The sequence below is a fragment of the Pan troglodytes genome, chromosome 2, assembly GCF_028858775.2.
Source record: "Pan troglodytes isolate AG18354 chromosome 2, NHGRI_mPanTro3-v2.0_pri, whole genome shotgun sequence".
Classification (NCBI taxonomy): domain Eukaryota; kingdom Metazoa; phylum Chordata; class Mammalia; order Primates; family Hominidae; genus Pan; species Pan troglodytes.
Window position 1 is genome coordinate 83,804,332 of NC_086015.1, and position 26,965 is coordinate 83,831,296.

At 34.9% G+C, this 26,965-nt stretch overlaps 1 protein-coding gene across 3 annotated transcripts in view; it reads right to left on the reverse strand.

Moving 5' to 3' along the window:
• Positions 1-26,965, reverse strand: part of ROBO1 (roundabout guidance receptor 1) — a 1,167,403-nt gene that overhangs the window by 912,349 nt on the left and 228,089 nt on the right. The window lies entirely within an intron of this gene.

The window sequence follows — 26,965 nt, forward strand, 5'->3', positions numbered from 1 at the left end:
CTCTAAACAGGAAATATTTATCACATAGACTTTAATTACCATCATCACAATAGAATAATATATTCCAAAACAAAGAATTGGCATTGCACTGAAGGAACAGAAACAAAAGATTGAGAACTTAAGGGAAAACCTGGTGTTAGACATTCAGAGATGAACAATTCTAAACATAAATAATATCATGGAAACAAAATACACAGTGTAGGATTTTAATGCAAGCCGTTGAAAAATATGAATTGCTTTTCTTCCATAATGCAGAAAGCAGATCTTCTGAGTTAAAGTGCCCATTATGCATAAAAAGAGAAACAGAAAAAATAAAGTCATGATTTAAAGGGACTGAAAGCTGCTGTTTGTATCAAGCACAATGAATCAATCCTAACCTGACCTTCACATGGAATATTTAATATCTAGCAGAGAACCTGAGCTTTGAACATCAAAATCTCATTTCAGATTACTGATCTGTGAAATTCTAGGAGACGATAGAAAACCCCATGGAAGATAACAAATAGCCAAAAGGAAATATCAGCAAACAAACCAACAGTATATTTAATGAAGTGTAGGAAGCCATTTTTAACTGTTCTGACAGATCTGTGGAACTTTCAGTCTCGTATTTTATGAGAAAACATTAATGTAATAAAATGTAATATATTCTATCATAGAAAACTAGTAGATGACTTAAAATAACTAAACTGTGTAATAATACATCTATATATCTATAAATAGAAGTATGTTAATATATTTTTAAGGAGAAAAAATAATATGCTCAACCATATTTTTAAAAAGCAATCTTTATGTTCCAAGGAGCAGCAAGAGGGGAAAAAAAAACTTTCAGATGATTACCATGAACTCACACTATACCTTCAGTTACAGGAAAAGTAATTAAATTACTCTTCTCATGAAAGTTCCTTCTTTCACCTCCCCCTACACCCTAGTAAATTCACAAGACTCACTACATAACTGAGAAGTAATTCAATTTATAATGACATCTTTTATAGAGCGATTAAGTCACTTTTTGACCTACATAAGCCAAGGAGAATGTTGCCTTGTAAGAGCCAGCATTTACATTGAAGAAAAGTTAATAAAAATAACCTGAATTTGCCATGGTAAAAAAAAGAAATCCCATTCTTTGTGCACATAGACTATTGTTTGATTTATTGATATGCCAACTTCACTATAACAGTGATTTTAAAGGTAATGTTACTGCTTAATCTATATGAAACTTAAAAGCAAAATTCAATACTGCTCTGGCAAAATGATATTGCTAAAATATCCCCAAGAAATGAACATTTTTATCCTTTTATTTCCAAAGTTTTAGGATAAAATAATGTTGGTATAACGCAATTATATGTATGAATCTCAGAACTTCTTCTGACTATTTTTGCTGATGACAACAACTGTGATTGAAAACCTTTTGTTCTCTAGACCGTTAGTCACCACTTCTATGATCCCAACACACTTACCCCAATGTTGGGGAGCAGCACGGCCATTAGGAAAATGAACCAGAGGATGTGGGGAACACAGAGAAAGAATAGCTTTCTAGAGGAGGAGCAGGAATAAGGCAGGTTGAAGCTGAGGACCACATTCACAGAGAAAACTCAACTATTTGTTTGGAAAGCCAGGGGAAGATTACAGAGCTTAACTTTTATTTGGGGCCTCAATTCCAAAAGGCACATTTCACTTAGAGATCCACGTCGTGTGCGGGGGTGGAGGAGTCAAATGAATTTCTCTCATATTTTTACAGCCTGGATTGCAGTCTCTTCTTTTCAAAATACTTCTTAAAGAATGTAGATAAGGCACAATGTGATAGCACATTGGTGGACAGGATTGAACTGTTGAAAATTTCTTTTGGTAAATATCATTTTTTTTCTTTTAAAACTTAAAACCTTTGGGCTGGACACAGTCTCTGGTTCTTTGGGGTCCAATGCATTTTTAAAATAATCTGTACTGGTCCTTGTCTATATTAGGGTTTGAAGGCTGTGAGTTTTTAATCCCTTTTGGAAAGTACTGGACAAGGAGTCAAGTGTTACAGTGTATTAACACTATAAACACTATTATCACCAAAAAACCTTTTAACCTATTGGTGTGTATGTGTCTGTGTGTGAGTGTTTATGAAACTGTAATGTTTTCCATAAAATTGTAGCTTAATGTATATATTCAGCAAATTCAAACACAGACACTAAAATGAACACATTTAAAATAAACACTTAAGTATTATGAACTACTCATTGAATTTTTATGGAATCTAAGGAAACATGCTTTTGTTCTTAAAGTACCTTTGCTGTCTATCAAAAGAATTTCAACATTTAGAACATTTTACAAATATGGAATCACATATTTTACTGCATTTTCCCATTTTAGAGAAATGTTTCTGTGTAATTCAAATGAATGATTGGACACAATTATACTATTTTTTTTTTCTTGAGTGTTTTTGGTTGCAAAAGAGGTTGGCTCTACTAAATGTAAAATTCTCCAAGCCTTGTTTTCTGATTTCCCCTTCCAAACACAGCCTGGAGAGGAGTGGCTTCATGGCTCATGGCAGCATGCATGCAGTCAACACAAGCGGCTGAAAAATAGCCCAAACCAGTGCTCATGCATTATGAAAGCCAGCAGAGCTTCCTGCACTGTTGAACAATGCTCACTGTCCTCCACCAATGAATTCAATCCTCGGGCATTCTGAATGTTCGCCAATGCTCTGTGTTGCCTGCACATGGCAGATATAATTGCCAAAATGAATGAAGAATTTCCTATTCTTACTAGGCAGTATTCCAGATAGAAGATAAGAATAGCTTGAATAGCTGAGCTGGCATGTGAAAGGAGCTCTGCTTTTCATATAACACTTATTATAAAGATGCAAATTTCCTCTCAACCAGCAACAATGTTTGTGGCTGCTGAGCAGACGTTCCTTTAACTGTTAACAATTCGTATCCTTGGTGTCTTATTTTTCCATAATATCCAATGCCATTTTGAAATGATCTAACACTATCTCAGGATTCTATCTATAGACTTACAAATATTCATAAATAATATTCTCAGTGTTGTACAATTTATATGTTCAAAACACTATATCCAAGTATTTGTCCTATTCAATATTGATTTGACTGAAACCTAGGTTCGTGAACGTGAATATAGTCATTGGGTTGAAACAACATTTTTCTTGGGTAATATCCCATAAAAAGAATCATAAAATGTTCATGCAACTTTCTAGCTAGTTGGTATGTAGTCATTTTTAAAGGTATTTGGTTGATGTGTTCACATATTCACATCTTTTGCAACTTTGCATCAGTATATTTTACTTCATGAATAAAATATATTTTACTTCATGAATAAAATATACTGGGTCATATATACTGTGCATATATAGCCTGAAATAATTACAAAGCTTTAACAAGGAAAAGGAAGTTTCTGTCCCACACTTGACTTTCAGTCTCCAGGTTTCTTTCCTCCAGTATTAACAGATCCTTCGCTTTCCTTCTAGAAATGATCAATGCATATGAAGAAAAAAAAAAAGGTTTCCATACCTTAAATTTTTCACTGCAACCGCTTTTGAAACCTGGCAATTGATGATTGAGTTGATAATGTGGTTTACTGTTAGTATAATTAAAATAATTCAAAAATAATTTTAAATAAAGATAACATAAGTTCTACTTGCCAGAAAGCTCAGTACTCCTTCCACTAGATCAAATGCTTTTAAAAATATACCGCCATACTCTCACTTCTTCATTCACAGCTCTCAATTTACCTATATTTATATTTTAAAAATGCGTATTTTCACATTTTTGAAAAGGAAGCATATATAATTTCAAAAGAGAATAAAAAGTTATGCAGTGGAAGGTCTCCTATTCACCGCTGTTCCTCTCTACCCCAATTTTCACACAATCCTCCCTACTGCCACACTGATACACAGACTGCCATTATTTTTAGTTACTTTTTAACTTTGCCATAGTCTCTTTGTTTATACACAAACAAACATGGATATATATTCTGATTCCCTTTTTATTACACATAGTATATTATACATATTATTATGTAATATTTAAAACTTTAATATGTAGAGATCTTTCCAAAGTTGTTTCTAAAAGCTGCATGCTATTTAATTGTATGTGTATCAGAATTAATTAAATCATTGCCTATTGATGGATATGCCAGTTGTGTTTGAGTACAAACAATCTTGAATATAGATTAATTCACATGTATTTGAATTTATCTACAGGATAAATTTCTAGAAATGGAAATGATTGACAAAGGTTTTTGTGCATTTTTTACAAGAAAGAAAGATAATGCACTATTGCCTTCCTGTACGGCAATACCAATTTATACTCCCGTAAGCACATGAGAGTAGGTGTTCCCCACACTCTGGTCAAGAGGATGTGTCATCAGACAAAATGTGTCATTCCAATGAGTGATAAACTGCATCATAGTGTATTACCCTCTCTTTTTACCATACCATAAGACTCTTTCTGTTGAATTCTTTCCCATAGTGTAAAAATCATGCGCAGTCATTCCTCACCTTAAACAAAAGAAAATATTTTCCTAACCTCCTTTCGATTACTGGTTATCACTCGTTCTCATTTTTATTGACTTCCTCACATCCTGTCACTCCTGGGTTCATTTCAATTTGACTAGTACTCCATTATGCCATAGTTAATGCCTCAAGTTACCAATAACCGAATTTCCAGCGAATGCTTCTTGTCCGTATCTCACTTGATCTTTCTGGAACAATCGACTCTGACCATCACTGTCTCCCTGCAGAAATTTCCTTGCCAGTGGCCTTTGGGTGTGAGGAGAACTTATTTTTCCTTATTGTTCTATAAACTCTTGGCTGGCTCTGCATCAATCTCTCTGCTAGGCTCCTTTCAGCCTATTAACCTTTAAATATTAGTAGGTCCTAGGATTTATTCTTGGTTCTTTTCTTATTTTAACATTCTTTCTGGTCCACCTCCTTCATATCTGTGACTTTCAAAGTACTAATGTAATAGCACTAAATGGCTCCTAAATCTTTATCTGCAGCCCAGATCATCTTTGTTTACCCTCTGATCTGGGTATAAGTAACATATAAAGAGAGAGGCAAGAGACTGAAAATATTCTTTTAGAATGTTCTTGTATGGCCCAAGGTAGCTAATTATAGGTGACACTTACTGAATACTTGCTATGTGGCAGGGGCTAAAGTAATAGTTGTAGACATTTTATTACTCTACTATGAAATAAACTCTGTGGCAGTCTCATTCAAACCTTCTATTGCTGATGGATTAATGAGGGAACAATGATTGAATGAATGAATATGTGGTATTCCAAGAAATAATCATTTAATCCTTTTCAGGAAAAAATCTGGTATTATACTGACATTTTCCAGGGTGTTAGGGTTTATTGACCACGTTGGCTTGGAGAGCCATCTGGTGGTAAGAGAGCGGAAGGAATGTGTGAAGAATCCTGGAGCTTGCATTGCTGTCTGAGGGGCCTTCTAATTTACCTACAATGATTAGGGTCAGAATGATTAGGAGCTGACTAGATTTCATATAAGGTTCTACTCTTACAACCTATTTGGTTTTGAATGTACATTTCTACAAAAGTATGCTAATTTTCCTATAAGTGTATTTAGTTTATCAATAAACTAATACTCAGATATTCTGTCTCTGAGTAGATACTCAGATTTGGGAGAAAAAAATGCATAGGGTAAGGCATGTTAAGAAGAAGAAGGAGAAGGAGGAAAGGAAGGGGAAGGGAAGAAGACAAATATGATGGCCAAGCTTATCTACAGCAAGAAATGGAGATGTAATGGCACATGCTGCTCCTACCAGCCTCCCTCCCTCCCCGCTTCTTTTCTTTCCCCTTCTTTCAGTTCTCTCAGGTAGTTTTAGAGTTGCTACTTCCTAAAAGGTCTAGCTTCTCGGCATATATGTGAGCAATAGCTTTAGAATTGTCCGTGAAACAACAGTAAGTTAGAAGACCTAGGAGGATTGCTTTTCAGAATTATGAATGGGGAGAAGGAGTGATAACAGAACATAAATGAAAATGTAAAGCTTTTTCTATATTATGCATAGATAATAAACATTCTCCAAATCTTTTATTATTATTATTATTTTTAGATGGAATTTTGCTCTTGTTGCCCAGGCTGGAGTGCAATGGTGCGATCTCGGCTCACTGCCTCCCGGGTTCAAGCAATTCTCCTGCCTCAGACTCCCAAGTAGCTGGGATTACAGGTGTGTGTCACCACGTCTGGCTAATTCTGTATTTTTTTTTTTTTTTTTTAGTAGAGAGGGGGTTTCACCATATTGGCCAAGCTGGTCTCGAACTACTGACCTCAAGTGATCCATCCGCCTCAGCCTCCCAAAGTCCTGGGATTACAGGTGTGAGCCATCACGCCTGGCCAAATGGTCTCCAAATCTTGCTGTTTCTTAACAGCATGCATTTGTCATTCATTTTACATGATGGCCAGTTATTAATAGCTGTTAATCTGCTTTCTTCCTGAATGCTTCTCGTTCCAGAACCCAGGCTGAAGAGAAAGCCCCAATGTCTCCTCAGCCTGGATTCTGGAATGAGCTCCAAGAGCAAGAAGCATGCTCTTCTTGTGGTAGAGGGAAGAGATGATAAGATCTTTAAGAAACTCTCAATGGCACTGAAAGTTTCAGCTCAGAACCCATATTGATCTTTTTCTTTCATCTTTTACTGGTCAAAGCATGTCACATGGCCAAACCTGATATTGATGGAGACAGAAATAGTTCTCACTATAAGAAGTGTGGCCGGGCCTGGTGGCTCACGCCTGTAATCCCAACACTTTGGGAGGCCGAAACGGGCGGATCACGAGGTCAGGAGATTGAGACCATCCTGGCCAACATGGAGAAACCCCATCTCTACTAAAATACAAAAAATTAGCCGGGCGTGGTGGCGGGCGCCTGTAGTCTCAGCTATTCGGGAGGCTGAGGCAGGAGAATGGCGTGAACCTGGGAGACAGAGGTTGCAGTGAGCCGAGATCATGCCACTGCACTCCAGCCTGGGTGACAGAGCCAGACTCCTGCTCAAAAAAAAAAAAAAAAAAAAAAAAAGAAAAGAAAAGAAAAAAGAAATGTATGCTAAGTATAACATAATATGTTGTCCCAGCCAGGAGAAGGTTGACAGTGAAAGTGTTTTTAAATAATTAAGCCAGAAAAATGGGTCTAATGTCTTCGCAAAATTAGATGCATTATCACTTTCTTACAATCCTCCTCTAGGCAAAGGTAGGCAGGTACTTGAGAAGAATAATTAAATTGATCTTAAACTTCAATTAAGAGACTTGCAGCTGGGCACCGTGGCTCACATCTGTAATCCCAGTACTTTGGGAGAATGAGACAGGAAGATTGCTTGAGCCTGGGAGTTTGAGACTATTCTGGGCAATAGGAAGAGCCTCGCTGTGTACAAAAAATTTAAAAAAAGAAAAAATCAGTTAGGAGTGGTGGCACAAGCCTGTAGTCTCAGCTACTTAGAAGGTAGGAGGATTGCTTGAGCCCAGGGGGTCGAGGCTGCAGTGAGCCCTGTTTGCACCACTGCACTGCAGCCTGGGTGACTGCAAGATTCTATCAAAAAAAAAAAAAAAAAAAAAAAGAGAGAGCGAGAGAGAGAGTCTTTGTATACCCCCAGGATGCATGCACATATGCCGAAGAAAGCAAAGTAAAACAGGCAGAAGGAAAACTAGATCAGGTGTCAGGAAGTTAGCTATTAACCTTAGGCTGTGAGATCTCTTCTAAAACACAAGTAAAGAGAAATGATAAGAAATTAAGAGTAGTTCAATTCAATGATGTCCCTCATCTCAGAATGGTAAGAAAAAGGAGAGTCTAGAGTACAAATTTTCTGGCCTCAGTAGTTGACTGGTAAGCTCTGGGTCTTAAGGCATTAATGAGTATAGAACTCAGGAGATAATATGATATCCAGATTTGTTCCTTCAGCCATGGCAAATGTTTAATATTTAACACAAAGTTTTATTCAGTTATATTTCCATATGGGGAAAATTGGAGTAGTTTATGAATAAGACATATTGTGAAATTAAGATAAAGATAGAGAAACTCATATCTTATGAGACAGCTTTTTAAAAATTAGGAATGCAAACTATAACAGAGATTACACGGATGATATAAAAGTGGAATAGTAGCAAGAACTACCTGAGGGAAAAGAATTGGGGAAGTTAATTGATATTTGTATCCAACATATGATAATGAAACTAATGTCTCTTGGTTCAAAAATAGTTTTGAAACACTAACCTAGAAGCAAACCAGAGCCAAAAAAAAAAACACTTTTATTTATGAGAAAAATACTTTGAGTGAGAGATTAAAATCAATTTTTAAAAGAAATTTAAAGTATAGGACAAAACACTTGAATCAATGTAGAGACAGACAATATTTAGTGAAATTATCTAGACCACAACTCAGTGTTAAAGAGAAAATATGCATTTTAGATAGTCTGTAGACATTAGCTACTTTCATTGAATAATCTTTGAGACCCCATTCAAAGTGCAAGCCTACAGATGGTGGCTGGAACCCCTTGTGAAAGCAATCATCTCCTCTCCCCACAATTGCTCCTTTTCTGATTGGAGTGCTTAATTATACTGGTTTCCTGTCTTTAAATGTGTTCCAGGACTATAAAGATTATTTTTTCCCCATCACTTGCTTTTAACTGAAGTTAAGCAATTCAAAGAAAGCATCATCTTGCCTTAAATGTCTGAATATTTATCAAGAAAATATATACACAACTCCAATTTTCTTAGGGGTTCCTGTTTAGGAAACACAGGGATTAATTTCCTTGAGGTAGAGAATACACACTTGTTACATTATTGGTGTGATGGAAATTTGTGTTTTAACCACAAGGTGGCAGAATAAGCTAGGAGTTTCATGCGCCCCTTCAAAAATCACTGGTTACTTCCGACATCGATCTAATTCAGATGAAAAATGCTATAATAGGTGTGTCTTTGTTAGCCTATATGCATGTATAAGACAAGTGACTACATAAGTAACACTATCGAAAAAAGGTTAAAATGACTGAAGCCTCTTTCCTACCCTCAAGACAAATCCCACACAAAAGGTATTCTGAAGTTGATTTGTAGTGAATACTTATTTAGCTTCAAATAAACACTTTCTTTTAGCAGATGTTTGTTTTGAAAATGAAGTGGCCATATTTGTCACCACCCCCCACCCACACACACACTTCCTGCATTGTGAACCCCGAGACTTGTCCCATCCACGGTCTGCTCCTGAGATTAAGGGGAAGATGTGTGGGGAAGCACCTGGATACTGGTTCCAGGATGCTACCTTGAATGTGCCTTGGATATCTGTGTCAGTAGAGAGAGGTGATGATCTTTCCCTCTTCTTCTATCCAACATTACATGGTTGGTTTACATAGATAGGTAAAATATATATGCTTAACTGTATGCTATAATCCAAAGGAAGTAGGATTGTCATGTTAAGACAATAAAATAAGCTACACTTTATTATGACTGTCAATATGGTCAAATATATGAAGTTAATAACAACAAAACAGATTCAGTATGTCATCTATTAGTATTATAATTTAGTGTATCTGTGGCTGTGCAACTCCAAAGAAATCATATTTGATCATTGTTTTGGTATAATAAATTCTGTATTTTAATAACTTACTGGTAATTGTATTGCTACAATGCAACCTAAACTTCTGAGGATTGCCTTCAAGACCCTTTGCTATCTGTTGTTTTTCTGCAATAGTCCCCTATTATTATCTAAACAGACCATGGTCTTTTATACCACTGTCTTTCCCAAGACTGTTACTTTTTTTTTTTTTTTTTTTTTTTGGAATGTGCTCTCTGCCTCTGTTCCTGCAACTGGTACGCTTCTATTTTTCTTTCAAGAAGTGATTGAGAGACCACCTCTCTGAAATCTATTCTTCTGAATTCTGCCTTGAAAGCAGAAGTAATCATCGCCTTGTCTGAAATCCTGGAGTCATCATTCCTGTATTCATCACTTTGATCACTGATTTCCACTTGCTTTTGTGCATTTCCATCCACCCAAGGAGAGGAACCTCATTTCATTACTTTTGTATCCTTGATACCTACTGGGGAGCTTTAAATGGAAAGGGAACTTAATAAACCCCTTTTGGAAGGAGGAAATAACACCAATAGATTCCTACGGTGCATATAGTAATGTATCGATACGTCATTATTTCTGTTTAAAGATAGCATTTATATTCAAAGATTATCGTGGTTTTAGAGTTTAAATTTAACTGATATATTTTATATTAAATTCAGAAAAAACTTCAAGTTATGTTTAATTGTAGAGCACGAACTATGTGACTATCAGTTTTCAACTCCACTCATTGTCTGGGAGGTCATACCTATAAAAGGATTCAGCCTTGTAAAATTGGAACCTAAATACATATTTTTGAGGACTATTTCTCTTAAGGTAATTCCTTAATATTTGAATTAGACAAAGCATTTATGAAGTGCATGTTAAAGGTCTGTGTCAAGTGTGCTTTACAATCAGATGACAGTTATAATTATCTAATAAACAACAAGCTGATCTAGTTGTTTTAAAAACAAATTATCTGATCAGTATTGATGGGCTTAAAACAATAGAATCAGTTCCACCGTTATAAGAGGCTTCATAAACCACACACACACACACACAGACACACACACACACAAAAATTAGTACATAGTGATACAATTATACAATTCTCAATCCTTTAGTTAAAGAAACTACAACAGCATGCATATACTAAGATATCTATGTGAGGTAATGTATTTGTTAATTGGTTAGACTTAATCATTCCACATGCATATATACTTCAAAATAACAGGTTCTACATGATAAATATACACAATTTTATACGTCAATTTTAACAAATAAATTTGAAAAAAAAGTTGTTCACCAAAAAAGCCCATAAAAAATAGACTTTGCATTTTTATTTTTATTTTTTTTATTTTTTGAGAAGGAGTTTTGCTCTTGTTGTCCAGGCTTGAGTGCAGTGGCACAATCTCAGCTCACTGCAACCTCCGCCTCCTGGATTCAAGCTAGTCTTCTGCCTCAGCCTCCCAAGTAGCTGGGATTACAGGCGCCCGCCACCACATCCAGCTAATTTTTTCTGTTTTTAGTAGAGACGGGGTTTCACCATGTTGGTCAGGCTGGTCTTCAACTCCTGACTTCAGATGATCCACTCGCCTTGGCCTCCCAAAGTGCTGGGATTACAGGCATGAGCCACTGCGCTCGGCCTAGACTTTGCATTTTTCATGCAAAATGCATCTAAAAGAGAGACTACCAAGAAAATGATAGAACACTGATTTTGTGCAAACAGAAAATTATTCAGTATTGTTTCAGAATTATGTAGTAGACATGACAGCCCAGAAGAATTATGATTTTCATAAGCTTATGACTGTATTTATGGATATGTGGTGTGCTTATTTTAGATTTTGGGGGTGGAATTTATCGTTATGAGAAAGTAATCTACATCATGAACGGCATCAACTACTTGCATGAAAAAACATTTTGATGTTATGAAGGAAGATATACCTAAAGACACATAATGGGATAGGAGTTTGGGACCAGCATAAAGAGTCTTGGTTAGAGAAAGTTCAAATGCTCCCACTATTCTCCTTCATTTGAAGTAAGTGTGTGTGTGTGTGTGTGTGTGTGTGTGACAGAGACAGAGACAGAGAGAACCACTATTTAGAAATTTTTAATAATATAAATAAAATTATAATCATTAAATTTGAACTGTAAACATCATAGAATTTTAAAATTCCATTTAGAAAGCATAGCATAAAATTTAATACTGTAAATATATAAAAATCTAAACCATCTCAAATGAGCCTTTCTTAAATTTTTGGTAAGCCCTAGATTACGCATACCTAGAAAGAGGTAGTGATAGTTTCTACTTGAATCAGATAAAATACTATCATAAAATTGAAAAATCCGAATTTTTGTATATGTATGTGCATATGTCTACAATTTGTTAAAGGTTAATTCTTTTCTATATTATACTTGATAAACATAATTATTCAAGTAACAATTCCAAGGGGCTTTCAGATTTTTAAAGCTAAGTATTGCATTTGTCTAAACAACTCCAAACTTACATTAACTGTGAAAGAAAGAGAAGAAACTGGATTCTAAAGTAAACCATATTTAATTGAATTGATCAATGTATGTTTGTTTGTATCTCCCATGCCAGACTTGAATGGTCTTCAAAAACAGAGAAAATGACATTCACATTGTATCATAATGCTTGATCATAAAGGTTGTATATTTCTAATTTTAATTGAATTGAAACAAAATTTGTTCCTCCAATGACAACAAGTTAGAAAGCTTTATTATTTCTCTGGTCCTAGCAATAAAATAGTTGAAAATTATATGTGTGTGTGTGTGTTTGTATACATATAAATATAAATATATACATAGACATACATATACATATATATAGAGAGAGAAACAGAGAGCCACAAAGACTAAGAGAAAAAGAGAAGTTTCAGACATATCTATTAAATACTTGGAAATCTGTCATAAAAATTCTCAAACTTGGAACAGTATACTTTCTTATGTTATATTCTCCCTTCCATTCCAATTTCTTTAATGAAAAAGATCCACATTATCACATTATTCTGTTTATCAAACAAAAAAATTGGAGAAAGCTATAATAAATATAGAAATAGTTTATTAAAATGTCTACTAGAATAAGGTTATGGTTAATTTTTTAGTCTTATTACACTATATATGTAATGTGTGTATAATTAAATATATATTTAATTATGTAATACATATATCTAATATACATAAAATGGTTCTGATAAAATATTAAAATAATTTTTAAAACACTCGTACTGATTGTTATTGAAAATATTATGAGAAATAATAACAATTTCCATCTCTTACCATACCAATATGATACTAATCTCTTATGTATGTTTTCTGACAATCTTCTACGTGGATAATTTCATTTTACATGTATATTTTATCCATAATGTAAACATTTATTTTTTCATCAATTTATACTTCAGATACATATATATATATATATATATATATATATATATTTTTTTTTTTTGGTATGTGTTTAGTGTCTTTAGAACTTTACACTTTTTTTTTTTTTTTTTGAGGCGGAATCTCGCTCTGTCGCCCAGGCTGGAGTGCAGTGGTGTGATCTCGGCTCACTGCAACCTCTGCTTCCCGGGTTCAAGCAATTCTCCTGCCTCAGCCTCCTGAGTGGCTGGGATTACAGGCATGTGCCATCATACCCGGCTAAATTTTGTATTTTTAGTAGAGACGGGGTTTTGCCATATGTTGTTCAGGCTTGGTCTTGAACTCCTGATCTCCTCATGTTCTGCCCGCCTCAGCCTCCCAAAGTGCTGGGATTACAGGCATGAGCCTCAGTGCCCGACCCCAAAACTCTACACTTATTTAAGGCTCTAATTATCTAAGTTAACTTTCTCTCTTAAAGATAAGCGTATGCAACTAATAATAAAATTGCCTTCAGATGTTTTGCATTAGACCCAATGAAATCTTAGAGATAATTTCCAAAGTACATTCATTAAAATTCAAGTCCCTTAGACAATTTCAAATGCCAGAAACTTAAACAGGGTAGCTAGTCTTATCTTCTCATAGGAACAATTTATGTAATTGCAAAATGTTTTAAAGTATTTTGAATCTTATTGTTTCCTTAAGTAAAAAGAAATTATGAAATGTTTAAAGTTAACATTTTGCTCGTATATGTGTTGCAGAATGAAACTAACAAAATTGGAAATAAATATTTTTTATAGATTTTGCTACTGAGCAATAGGGCACAGGGAAAAGTTTGACATGGGTTCTAAAATCTATCTCTGTTACTAGTTTTGTTACCACATGACAAGTACTTACATTAGGTAACAGATAGAGCTATGTCCTGAATTGAGTGCAATTATTCTTACCTTGTAGGGATTGTTAGCTTCAAACAATCCCTTTTGAAGGGATTGTTACTTCAAAAGAGTATGAGTAAATGAACAGCACAGTGCTTACCACAGAGCAAATATTTTTTAAAATGGCACCATGCATCATACATTTTCTGTGACCTGAATACATACGTCATTTGACTTCCATAATTCTGTGAAGAAACAAAAGTTCAGAGAGAATGGCTTATTTACATCTTGTAAAGGTGGATATAGGCTTTGAATCCAAGAATTTGTGAAGTTCACGTCACTAACTTCTCTACAATTCATGAGAACTGAATTTTTGTCTAAGTATTCACTGATCCAGTGACTTAGCTTTTTCGACTTTTAAGGGCTTTAATTTGTAAAGCAGTAAGACTCAATTCTATAATCTTTTTGCAATTATGATTCTAAGAGACAAATAAATTTAAAAGATAAATAAAATCAGTTGTTAATAAAAATGTGTCAAACAAGACAACATTTTTCCCTATTCTGTATTCTAACAAGTTGTCTAAATGGTAACAGAAATTTGAAGCCATTTAGTAATATAAATTAGGGTTTATCACTATTCCTATACAGATAAATCATATTTTTCTGAATACACATGAGGCTTCCACGCAAAACTTACATGAAACCTAATGACAATTATTTGAATAAATGAGCTTTATGGTCGTCTGGGAATATATTTCTAAACCAATGTGAGTAGATATTATGTTATTTAATTTTATTCAAAGAAACCCATTCAATAGGAATCAGATTTTTCCAAGAGAGGTAAAATGATATCAATAGCTCAATGTTTATTTGATCATTTGCTTTTTATTTCAATGTAAGATTTACTTTTCAAAAAATTTTGGAAAGTCTACACTAATAATTAAAAAGAAAATTTGGTTAAAGTACTGTAAAATATGTTGTTATATTTTGATTCAGATTTATTACTAGGATAACCCCAAATAATCCAGCACTAAATAATTTGCTAACTTTACTAATAAATGAAGTTGTTCAAATTCCTTTAAAAATCCTGCACATGTACCCCCGAATCTAAAATAAAAGTTAAAAATGAAAGACAAGTGTTCAAATTTTCTATGGTTAATATTCTCTATACAATGTCAGGATCTACAACACTACTTTAATTTATCTCTAGATAGAAAAAGAAAATTCTTTCTTACACACTTAATTCATTTGTATTTCAAGGAGGTATTGATTATTTCAATGACAAAAGGAGATAATTACAATATCTTTGGAATTACCAAGGTCCTTTCAGACAGCTAAACTCAGCAAAAGTACTAGTGACATTTTTAGAAACATTAGCAATTTGACTTGAACATTTCAGTAAAATGTATACAACTTTTTTAAACAGCTAAATGTTTCTTTATATTCATAAATAACTAATATGCTCACATGCACAATTAAGTCACCTCTCTTGTTTTAAATCTGGTCTTTGATACTCTATTGACAGATCCCATGAAAAGATATTGTACCAATTTAATGCAAATATCCATTAAAATGCTGGAATATAAGGTGGTGATATATTACAGTTCACAAACACTAGTGCTAGTTGCAATATATGCAGTAGAAAGTAGTTTTGCCTTTGCTGTGCCCTGGAAAATTATCCATTCCTTTTTCTATCAAAAAAAAATCAGGTTTATTGTAATAGAACTCTGTTGTAAAGGAGTTCAGAGCAGATGAATTGAGTGGTATCTCTCCAAGTATACTGCCCATGCCAAAAGAAAACAAAGGAAAGCAAAGCAATAAAAAAGAGAACCATGTGACATGGACCGCTGAGTTAGTACTGTTTGAGTTCTCTCATTCAATTTTATTTGCTTACGTCTTCTTACCTCTAAAATAGAATCACGAAAGTTATCATCCTAGACTAGGAGAGAGTGGTTACTCTACCGCTCACCAAGAAAATACTCTTGAAAATAGCCTTGGGTTTTTGATGGGAGGAATTGTTACCTTTATTTTCTTCACTAGATCAGGGGACAAACCTGGAGAAGTAAGGTCAAAATAATCTATCTAGTGTAAAGAGAAGACACCAACTTTTAGCTAGGACCAAGAAAAAAGAAAGAGAATGTAATGTTGGGGATGGAAATGAAAATGCAACCTCTTTTCTGTCCCTGGGATTTTGTTGTTAACAAGAGGGAGAGGGAGGAGCAAAATAAACAACCAGACATGATTCCATAGTTTATCTCATTCAAGACAACCTTAGAGTAAACAGAGATGCATAAAATCATCGGAAAGAAATTTGGTTGTGTATTATAAAGTTGTAGAACAGGCACTTTAACGCAAGACATTTTCAGGTAAAGGAGGAGCCCTAAGTTTAACTTTCCTAGCTGTCCTCAATCTCTCTTGACATGAACACTGAGTTGAGAATTTGTGGGTTTGCTTTGCATCCAGTTGAAGTTCAGCAGGAAGGTCAGTGATGGGCTGGAATGGAGATGTAGCAGATATTGACACTTACGTATGAAAAAAATAATCGGGCCCCTCTACAAGGTGTGTGTGAATACTGACTCTCAGTAACCAAATTGAGAAGTTATTTTACTGCCATTTTCTGAATGTGAGAGTTCAAATTTTGCTTCTGAAGTTTTTGCTTGATGATTTGGTAGAGAATTAAATTATATGGCTCTTTTCATCACCACATATGAATACACGTCCAATTACTTATATCTTAGAGCAGATTAATGAAGTGTAAAAAGCATTTTTGTCAATTATATTAAAACAAAGAAATGAATAGCAAAAATCAATTATGCGAAATCACAAAGCTCATTTGATTACTGTTTAGAAAGCAGAAATCATATTGACCTGACATCTCTTGCTCTTTCCTTTTCTTTTCTCCCTTGATTTACTTTGCAAAAAATGCTTTCTGGGTTATCATAAAACCCTTTATTTTCATTACATTGCAATGAGATTTGTATCGGATGGAAATGTATTAACTCATTTTCCTGGCAATCTAAAACACCATTACATTTGCTTCATCTGCATTTTTCACTATTTGAAATACCTTAGGTAGATGGCAAAATAAATATGCATACACAAATATATGTGATTTTATCAAAATATTGCACATTGAAACCCTTCAATCTCACCACTGAGAACCTTTCATGTCTTTAATGAGAATTTGAGACTCAAAGTTTAGTGCTTACTAGTGTCTGTGCAATATTGGAACCATCTCAACAGTAAGTGTCTGTTGAAATAAACAAGGCTGTGACTTCTAGATCATTTCTTAGACCAAATGGCAAGGCTTAAAATGGTTCTCATTCATAACCATGTAAGTTTAAAACCTGTTAAAAGTAAGCAGTTTCACATGGTGCCTGATAGAATTTAATGTCTCTTGGAGATACGGTCAGCGATGCAGCTGAATGCCTCAACCACAGAAATTTGGGGAAATATCTCAATATCATAAAGAACAAACAATTCATCTTTCTAGAAGATTCCGTGTTTAAAGACAATATATGATAAGCCTTCTTGACACATTATTGCATCTATAGACACATAATGCCTCTATTCTGCATAATTAAATGCATAAAATTATTTTTACAGCATGTACTTGAAGTCAATGACAGTAATCTCAATTTTGCAATACTTTTTGTTAGTTTATAGACAATGCCTTGTAAGACTTTTTTTTACTGCTTAATTAACATTCCATAGTCTCTACTAGTTACAAACAATAATGTCTTGCCATAACAATGGTTTGAAAAAAGTTACTTCTTATTAAGGATGTTATTTTAAACAAGAAAAATTCAGGCCAGGTACAGTGGCTCATGCCTGTAATCCCAGCATTTTCTGAGGCTGAGGGTGGCAGATTGTTGAGCCCAGAATTTCCAGGCTAGCCTAGGTAGCATGGCAAGTCCCTGTCTCTAAAAAATTAAACAAAAAAAATTAGCTAGGCCTTTAATGGTGCGTCCCAGTAGTCCCAGCTACTGGGGAGGCTGAGATGGGAGAATCCTTTGAGTCCTGGAGGTCTTGTCTGGATCGTGCCACTGTACTCCAGCCTGGGCGACAGAGTGAGACCCTGTCTCAAACAAACAAACAACAACAATAACAACAACAATAAAAAAAAGAAAGAATTCAAGAATTCAAAGATTTGATTAGGTTTTAAGTTATTAAGTAAAATAAGGGTTATTTGAGCACAAGCACTGCAATACTGTGACAGCAGATCTGATAACAGAGACAGCTAATAAGTGACAAACAGGTGGGTAGTGGTAGTGTACACACACTGGAATAAGGGACGATTCACAATTTTAGACTTCTAAAGTATTTATTTCTGGAATTTTCCATTTAATATTCTCAAACCACTGTTGACTGCAGGTAAGATATACAGAGGGGACTACTGTATGGAACCAAAATATGTAAATTGAAAAACAGCCTTCAACATTTCTATGAAATCAGAACAAAGTAGTGAAAATGTATTGTTTAATTAGAATGTAATAAATGTGTTAAAATATTTTGATATCTAACTTAAAAAATGGATCCACAGGCACCTGTTTCTTTGTATTCATAGAACAAATTCTGTTGTTAACCTTTTTAAGGTAAAATAGTTAAGAGCATGATATGGCTACTTGGAGAACCTTTCCTTCCTCACCAACCTAATAGGAGAGATGTCTTTGACAATCAAAAGTTAAAACTCTCACGTTATAATTTGCTTTAAAATAATAGCAAAAATAACATAATAACATAATAAAACTTATTTAACAAAAATAATATAGTAATCTTCATAATCACATACTTTTTCTAAAACAACTATTTTAATATTACATTTTATTTCTGCAAAAGTGCTCATAACAATGACACTTTTTGGGTTCTAATTTTATACTTTCTCCCTGGTGATTGCATCAATAGGTATGGCATGAGGTTCCACCTACAATGACCCTCAAATATATATCATCAGCCAATAACTCTCTACTGAGTTCGAGGGAGATTTTTTTCCTGTCTGCCAGTTTGACATTACTACCTGGATTTGACATTCAGAACTCAACACAGCCAAAATGAAACTCAAGATCTGTCAAAATGTACATTGAGAGAAAGGCATTGCTATCTATCCTGTAATACAGGTAGATTCCTTTAAGTCATATTAGCTCCTCCTTGATCTTCGCATTCCATATTCAACCATAACCAAGTCTACTCAATTGTGCCTACTAATCCCTTTCAAATCTATCCATTGTTAAAAAACCTAGCCATGGCTACTCTTGTCAAAATTGCTCAGTGGCTCTCACTTCCTAGCTGACTTGGCCTCTACTCTACCCCACTAAGAGTAGCCTGCATGACGTTTTTGAATTACAAATATTTAACTCACCCACACCTTGTAACCACACACACACACACACATCCTTCCCTGGATTCCCAGTGTTCTTAGAATAAAGATGGAAGTCCCTTAAATGAATTACAAGACCCTGCATGATCTGTCCCCAGTTATTCTCCAGAGTCATCTTGCGGGACATGACCCCTTGCTCTGTGCTGGATACATCATTCTTCCTCCAGCTAAGTATTTTCTGTGTGTGTTTCTTCCTTTGCCTGGACATTTTTTCCACCAGCACTCACACACTATTTTTCTCATAAGTCAGACTTCATTTCTCCTGGAAACCCTTCCTTGAAATCTTTGACTTGGTTGGTAGCTACTGTTTTTCACCTGCATATCACCTGACACTTGCCTCCGTAGTATGTATCATGCCTCCATTTGAATCTATTTGAGTGATTTGTTGATTAATTACTATTTATTTATATGTCCTAAAACAGCCATAGTAGGTGCTCAATAAATATACTGAATAAAATTAATAATATATTACTCAGCAGCTATGTAAATATTTGGCACATAACATTACATTGGCCAGGCATGGCGGCTCACGCCTGTAATCCCCAGCACTTTGGGAGGCCGAGGTGGGTGGATCACTTGAGGTCGGATTTCAAGACCAGGGTGGGCAACATGTCAAAACCCCATCTCTACTAAAAATACAAACACTTAACCAGGCTTGGTGGTGTGCACCTGTAATCCCAGCTACTCGGTATGCTGAGGAATGAAAAAAATTGGTTGAGCCTGGGAGGTGGAGGTTCAAATAACGTAAACTTTTTTCTGTCTTAATATTTAAATATACACATGGCTTGAATTTTAAGGTAGTATACTAGAAACACTGGCAAAAATAGCAAATTGATACTTAACCTCTGTTTCACGTTTTTCACAGGCATTAATAATCTCTATGCCTATCTCAGTAGCCTAGCAGAATGAGACACTCGGTGTTGATTCATATGCAAACACATTTCTTAAATTTGGTATTTGCTTTAAGGATGACACATGGCTTAAGGAATATCAAACCAACTCCAAGCATGAAGTCCGAATCATAGTATGAATTTAAAAGCATAAATCAAAATTATTACCAGGAAAGACCTCTGTAATTAGGAGATAAATTGTAGAGATAGTAGGAACAGGAGAATTAAGAGAGAGTAGAGAGCTTAGAATTTGGAAATGCGATCTGTTTGAGAGAGAATTTGAGCTATTTCCTGAAACATCAAGTTGCTTGACTGGTGTGGATCATTTAGTCGAGGTAAATGGTATGTAAAGAGCAGGTCTGACCAGAGCAAAGGTAAGGCGATGATGGTTAACTCTGAAAGCAAGTTTGAGTAATGTAATTTGACCTAGTCCTAGACATGTTGAACATTTTTCAGGGATTTTTGATTTGGATAGCACAAATTAGATGTGGAAGTGACTGACATGAGGCTATTTCAGTATCACTAAGTCCACGTAAAGTGACGCTGCTTATAGTTTGTCAGTAGGAATAAAAAGAAGAAAATAAAGGGAAGAGATTAGAATCAATAGGAGAAAGAACTGACACCGAATTCTACCTTAGCACACAAGTTGACCCAAAGTTTTATGATGTTTATATTTTTCTAAACATAGAAGGAAAATAAATTTAAATTCAATTATGAATGTATTATAAAATGACAAGGTATGCCATCACTAGAAAAATAAGTCAAAAATTTAGTTAAATAGGTCAGGCGTGGATGTGCTATTGAATATAAAATAGTCAATCTGAATCCAGAATTTCTCAAACTATAGAACTGGTACAGAGGAAGAGCAACAGGCAACACATACTTAAACTACTGATCTTTTCTCACATATTATTAAAAAAATCAAATACAAATGCACATCTCTGATCTTCTCTGAATCTTGAATCACAGGAATCCCATTTGCTATTGTCAAAAAGCAAACAAACAAACTTGGAGGTTTTAAACAATCTAGGGATTCAGAGATAGAGCAAGGGAAGCAAATATCAGGAGCAGTTCAGACAAGAGCTGGCTTCCACACAGAGAGGCCTCCTAGTTTTCCCTGACTCCAGAAGCCATCTCACTTCACATCCGCACTTCACACTGCGAGCAATTCCAGCATATATGGTTTCACTTGGATTAATCCTTCAACACTGAATCATGTTTAGGGGACTGTCAATTAGGCATTATATGTAATAGTTAAATTAATCATCTGCTTTAAAAAAGTATCTTGTAATTAAGTACCTTGGAGAAGAATTGATCCTTTAAACCATTAAAAAGGGTGGAGACGAATTTTATTGTATTACAGAATTTTTCTTAGTTCTTTAGTAGGCTTGAGCCCTGGAGGGAGAATAGGGAGAGGGCACTTTTATAATATGGAGGCTGCAGAAAAGGGAAGGGAATACAGTATAAACTCTATGATTTAGATCTTTGAGGACTACACTAATGGTTTCTCCTGGTGAATACCTAAAATATTTTTTACATCATCCATTGCATCATTAAGTAGTACCTAGTATTTTCTTTTGATTTACTATGTAAAATTATTTTTAAACATTTGTCTCATCATTATTTCACTTTCTACAGAACTTCTAAATCAATATGATGACCTGATGGGATATGAATATTTAGTTTTTTCTTTCTTTAAGTATGTTCCTCTTATAGTTAGCCAACAGCTGAAGTGACATCAAATTAGTAGTAAATATTTAACTTTATTTACTAGACTAATATTCTAATGCCTTCCTTTTATCAAACTTCTATAGGTGATTGGAAATGTGATACTTTTGTGGGCTCTAGAAAGATGAGGATCAGGATTGGGTCAATTCTGAACTTCCTTTCTGCCCTTTAAGTGCATAAAATGATTCTGAAAATAGAGAACGCCCTCGGTATATGCAAACTTAATTGAACCAAATGTTTTTGCCTCTGCCCCTAATCATTAATATATTTTAATCGATTTACAAGCTCTTTTGAAATGCAGAAAAGTGTTTTAAGTATTAGGACTGTACTGTGTTTACTATCTTCTATCCAAGCTTCAAATCAATGTGTAATAGAGGCTTTGCTATACTGATAGTTTTTTAGTGGTAAGCAGAAAGGTGTCCATATCCCAATTCCTGGAACCTGTGAAGATATTTCCTTACAGGGCAGAAGAGAATTAAGGTAGCAGATGAAATTAAGCTTATTAATCAGCTGAATCTATTATAGGGAAATTGTCCTGGATAACTAAGGTTAGTCCAGTGTGCTCACGAGGGTCCTTAAATGCAGAAGAGGAAAGCAGATGAGTGAGCAGCAGAGTGACGTGAGAAAGACTCTAATAGGTATTGTTGGATTTGAAGATGATAAGTAGCCAGTAGTACCTAGGAAGCCTCTAGATGCTGGGGAAGGCAAAAAAAAAAAAAAAAAAAAAAAAAAAAAAAAAAAAAAAAAAAAAATCAATCACCAGAGCATCCAGAAAAGAAAAACAGTCCTGCTGACACCTTGATTTTGGCCTGTCGAGAGTTATTTTAGAATTATGACCTACGTGACTTAAATATACTTGTGGTTTTAAGTCACTAAATCTGTGATAATTTTATACTACTGAAATAGAAAACGAATATCCGACCATTTCTATGTAGAGAGCATAGTTGTCGCTGTCTAGCCTAAATTTGTTAATGTCTTTCCTAGTTTCTCTCTGGTTTATTAGTTTCATGGTTCTAGAAGAAACTGTTCCATTTCTTAGCTAACATCATGAAAGTCAAGACCTTCTGAGTATATTGTTAGATTCAATTCTCAGACAAAGCCTGAAAATCTCTGTAACACTGTTTTAAAGAATGGGTGAATATATGTTACTTCCTGTTGCTTTCTCCAAGGTAGGAAATCTTAATCATTTCTTTTATACCAATGCTTTCCTTTTGGGTGAGTTTCAAAAGAACTAAATGTATAGCACATTCAAGGTTCAGTCCTCAGCCTCCGGGGCTGTTGTTCCTTCATCAAACTGCCAATCCATCTATTGGCAGATTTATTAAGGCTATTTTAAAAATTAAGCCTCCTAGATTTCTTGTCTCCAAATAGAATTTGAATCTGATCCTGCAGGCACTCACCTGACCTCCCCTTGAACCTCTATCCAGGGCTTCTTATTCTCCCTGCGTTTGACTTCTTGGGTGACGCATACTAATGACTGCAGCTTTACCTCTGACACTGGCTTAGTCAGTTCTCTGCTTAGTTTGATGTTTGCAAATCATGATCCACTGCAGTGCTTGTCTGTGCTTTCCATAGTTTAATGTTAAGTCATCTTTTATACGATCTCTCCTAGAAAACAATTTGTAGGACTAATCCCCAAATGCCTTATTTTTTTTTTAGTTCACTATTTTTCATAATTAAGAAACAGTTACAGAAGAATTATCCCGAGTCTTCAATTCTGATTCAAAAGAGAAACATTCCCTTTCAACAACAAATCTTCTGGGGATACAGCGGGAATCTAATTCGTATCCATTTAGAAATACTAGGATGTTCACACACATGAATTGGGACACATTTTTTATAAGTCCAAGAAGACACATTATTGTAGAGCCCATGTCAGATTTTCCACAACACTCTGCAGATGTCCCTCCTCTAAATGTGCCTGTAACTAATGCACCACTGACAATTAGGACACCATTTTTTAGCATGAGCTACTGAGTTCATGAGAAGAAAGGGAAGTGTGGTACATTTTCTTCTCAAAGTTTATGTTAAAGTAATGAAAATGTGGTAGGCACTGCTAGTGCCCTATGTAAGAATCATGATCCACTCCTTTCTTGGTGACAGAGGTTGTCTGCAATAACAAAGATAGGAATTTTCAACTGCTTTCTTTTCTGCTGTTATTTTGGCAGCAAAGTTATGAGCATGATGTCAATCCTAACCAATGGGATTTTAGGAAAGGTGTGTTGGACACTTCTCAGAAATGTATTTTTTTATGTAATAAAATAGATTGAGGAGATTTACTCCCTACCATTTCTTACATGAATGTTGACATGCTAGGATGTGACGACGAGCTGTGGCAAAAATCTTTGACCATCAAAGAAAGTTACGAGACCAGAGAGGCAGTCACTCACACCCTTGATTTCCTCTTCTCTCGATCCCATTCCTTTTACCAATATGAGGATTTTCTTCAAGAGGTTTTTTGTTTGTTTGTTTGTTTTTGGTCTATATTTGTATGCATTTATTGCATATGCACAAATAATTTTTAATGTACTGAGATTAAATAAATATCTGCCTTTCCCTGGATCTATGCCTGCATCTTCCCATTAACAATACATCTTGGAGATCTATCATAACAAACACAAAAAACACCTTTTAAACTGCTACGTAATATCTCTGAATAATTTGTACAAGTTTATAGATGCAACAAAATAGGTGAGAATTTAATTTTTCTGAGGATTGCTCTGAAATGCTCTTCACATTTCAGACTGTATATACATATATATATCCCATATATCCCAGATATCTTTCCAAATTTATATTAGTTTATATATACACACAAATACACACCTATATACACAGCCAAAGACACAAATGCATACACACATGATCACATATACATGCAAATAGTGATCTAGTTGATTCCAAGTCCTATTTGTGTATTTGTTCATTCCAGTGTATCATGCACTGTAGCCTTATGAAATGTTTCTGGAAGAGCAAATTATATTCCATCACTTCTCTCTGTCAATAGATTGATAATTTCTGCATTTCTTCAAGAAAATAAATTAGAAAATAGCTTGTAACATTTCATTTAAAATTTCTATTGGGATTTCAATTTGGATCTGATCAAATTTATGTATTAATTTGATTGCACACAGATGTTTAGAAGAATTTTTCAAAGCATTTGTTGTAAAATAATAATAGCCTGCTAACTAATCAAGTACAGTGAAAGTTTATATCTATATTAGTGATATTCATGAAACAATATCAATAATCAACAAATTTGATATAATTTTTTTCTCAGTTGCTGCAAATAATGAATCTTTGATGCCATCTGAAGACACTTAAAATTCTATGATAAAATTGTAGACTAGTGGAAAAAGTATAGGACATAAGGTCAAAATACTTGCTCCAAAATTTGACTTTGCTCTTACCTCCTTTGAGATCTCAGATAACATTCTTAAAGTCTGTGTCACTTTTTTCTTCCAATGTGTAGTAAAGAAGACTATTTCTAATTTTACAGGGTTGCTATGGGATCTAGTGAATCTATTTAAGCATTTTGGCATTCAAGTAAGCATTCAATAAACAAACCGGCATGTGTACCCTTTAACTTATAGTCACAGTAAAAGAAACAACATTTTTTTTAAAGATGAAAACCTAGACATTTGCCTTAGTGGTCTTCATTTATCTTTCCTTCTTTTTTCCTTTTTTTTATTTTTTTTTTTGACTCAACACTTTTATTTCCAAAGATACAGGGAACCTGAGATATTAAGTGATTTTGGAAAATGACAAATATAGTTAGTGGTATAGCTGGAACTTGAACTCTAGCTTCTAGGGGAAGAAGTTTGACTTGGGTTAGATTCCTCCAAAAACAGATCCTGAGCGAAAGATTTGCGAACAAATCGTTTATTTGGAAGGGGAGCTCACAAGGCATTATGAGGGCATGGGAACGTGCAGGAAGTTACCCTGTGGATATCTGGAGCTCAGTCTTGCTGGGGAATCTCTGAGAGACTGTGGATAACTGAAATGTCCCACTATGGGACGAAGATTCTATGGAATTTCTCTATAAACTTTTACTCCCCATTGGCTATGGGCAGCTCTGTCGGGACTAATTCCACTTCCTGTCCATCTTCAAAATGGCTGAAATATTTCTGCACCAGAAATGCCCTCAGAGAGAAGCCATGGGTGGGTGTACATCAAGCTCGTCCAATCCACGACCTAGGAATTAACACAGGAACAGAAAACCAAACACCGCATGTTCTCACTCGTAAGTGGGAGCTGAACAATGAGAACACGAGGACATAGGGAGGGGAACATCACACACCGGGTCCTGTTGGGGGAATGGGGAGAGGGGAGGGAGAGCATCAGGAGAAACAGCTAATGCATGTGGGGCTTAAAACCAGGTGATGGGTTGACAGGTGCAGCAAACCACCATGGCACACGTAAGCTATGTAACAAACCTACATGTTCTGCACGTGTATCCTGAACTTAAAGTAAAAAGTAAAAATAAAAAAACACAAAAAAATACACAAACACTGATAGCTGATGAACTGAAAAAAATAATTGCAAAAATGTTTTTAGAAAGTTTACAAATTTGTGTTGGGCCACTTTCGAAGCCATCCTGGGTCGTCGATTGGACAAGCTTGATGTATCTTTCTTTTTATCTAAATATAGCCAATTTATTAATTCTACAAACTCTCACCAGAACCAAAACTATGAATAATAGCCCGACATTACATATGCTATATAATTTTGGGTAACATTATTACATGTGTGGCTGCTAGCCTTTGGATTTTGGATATGTAACACTTTTGTGTCTGAAGAGTTAATACAGATTTAATGTATCTTTCCAATCATGAGAGAGAAGTAGCACAATGACCAATATTGTATAGTTCATTTTCCAAGAGATACCCTTCCTTTGAGGATGTTAAATGTTTAAGGCAATGAAAAAATACTTAACAAAAAAACAGTACAAGGAGATTTTAAAAAACAGTATCTTATTTGGTAGTGCTAATAAAAACCCCAGAGATTTTATTTAGTTGTTAATGTTGGGCATATTATTATTGATACTATCACAAAAATGAATGCCCCAAATATTGGGTTGTGTCAGCTGTGCTTACTTAGTCACTTGCCTCTCAGCTACTCAAATGTTTACTGTTGGTTACCTGCAACCGAAAAGGT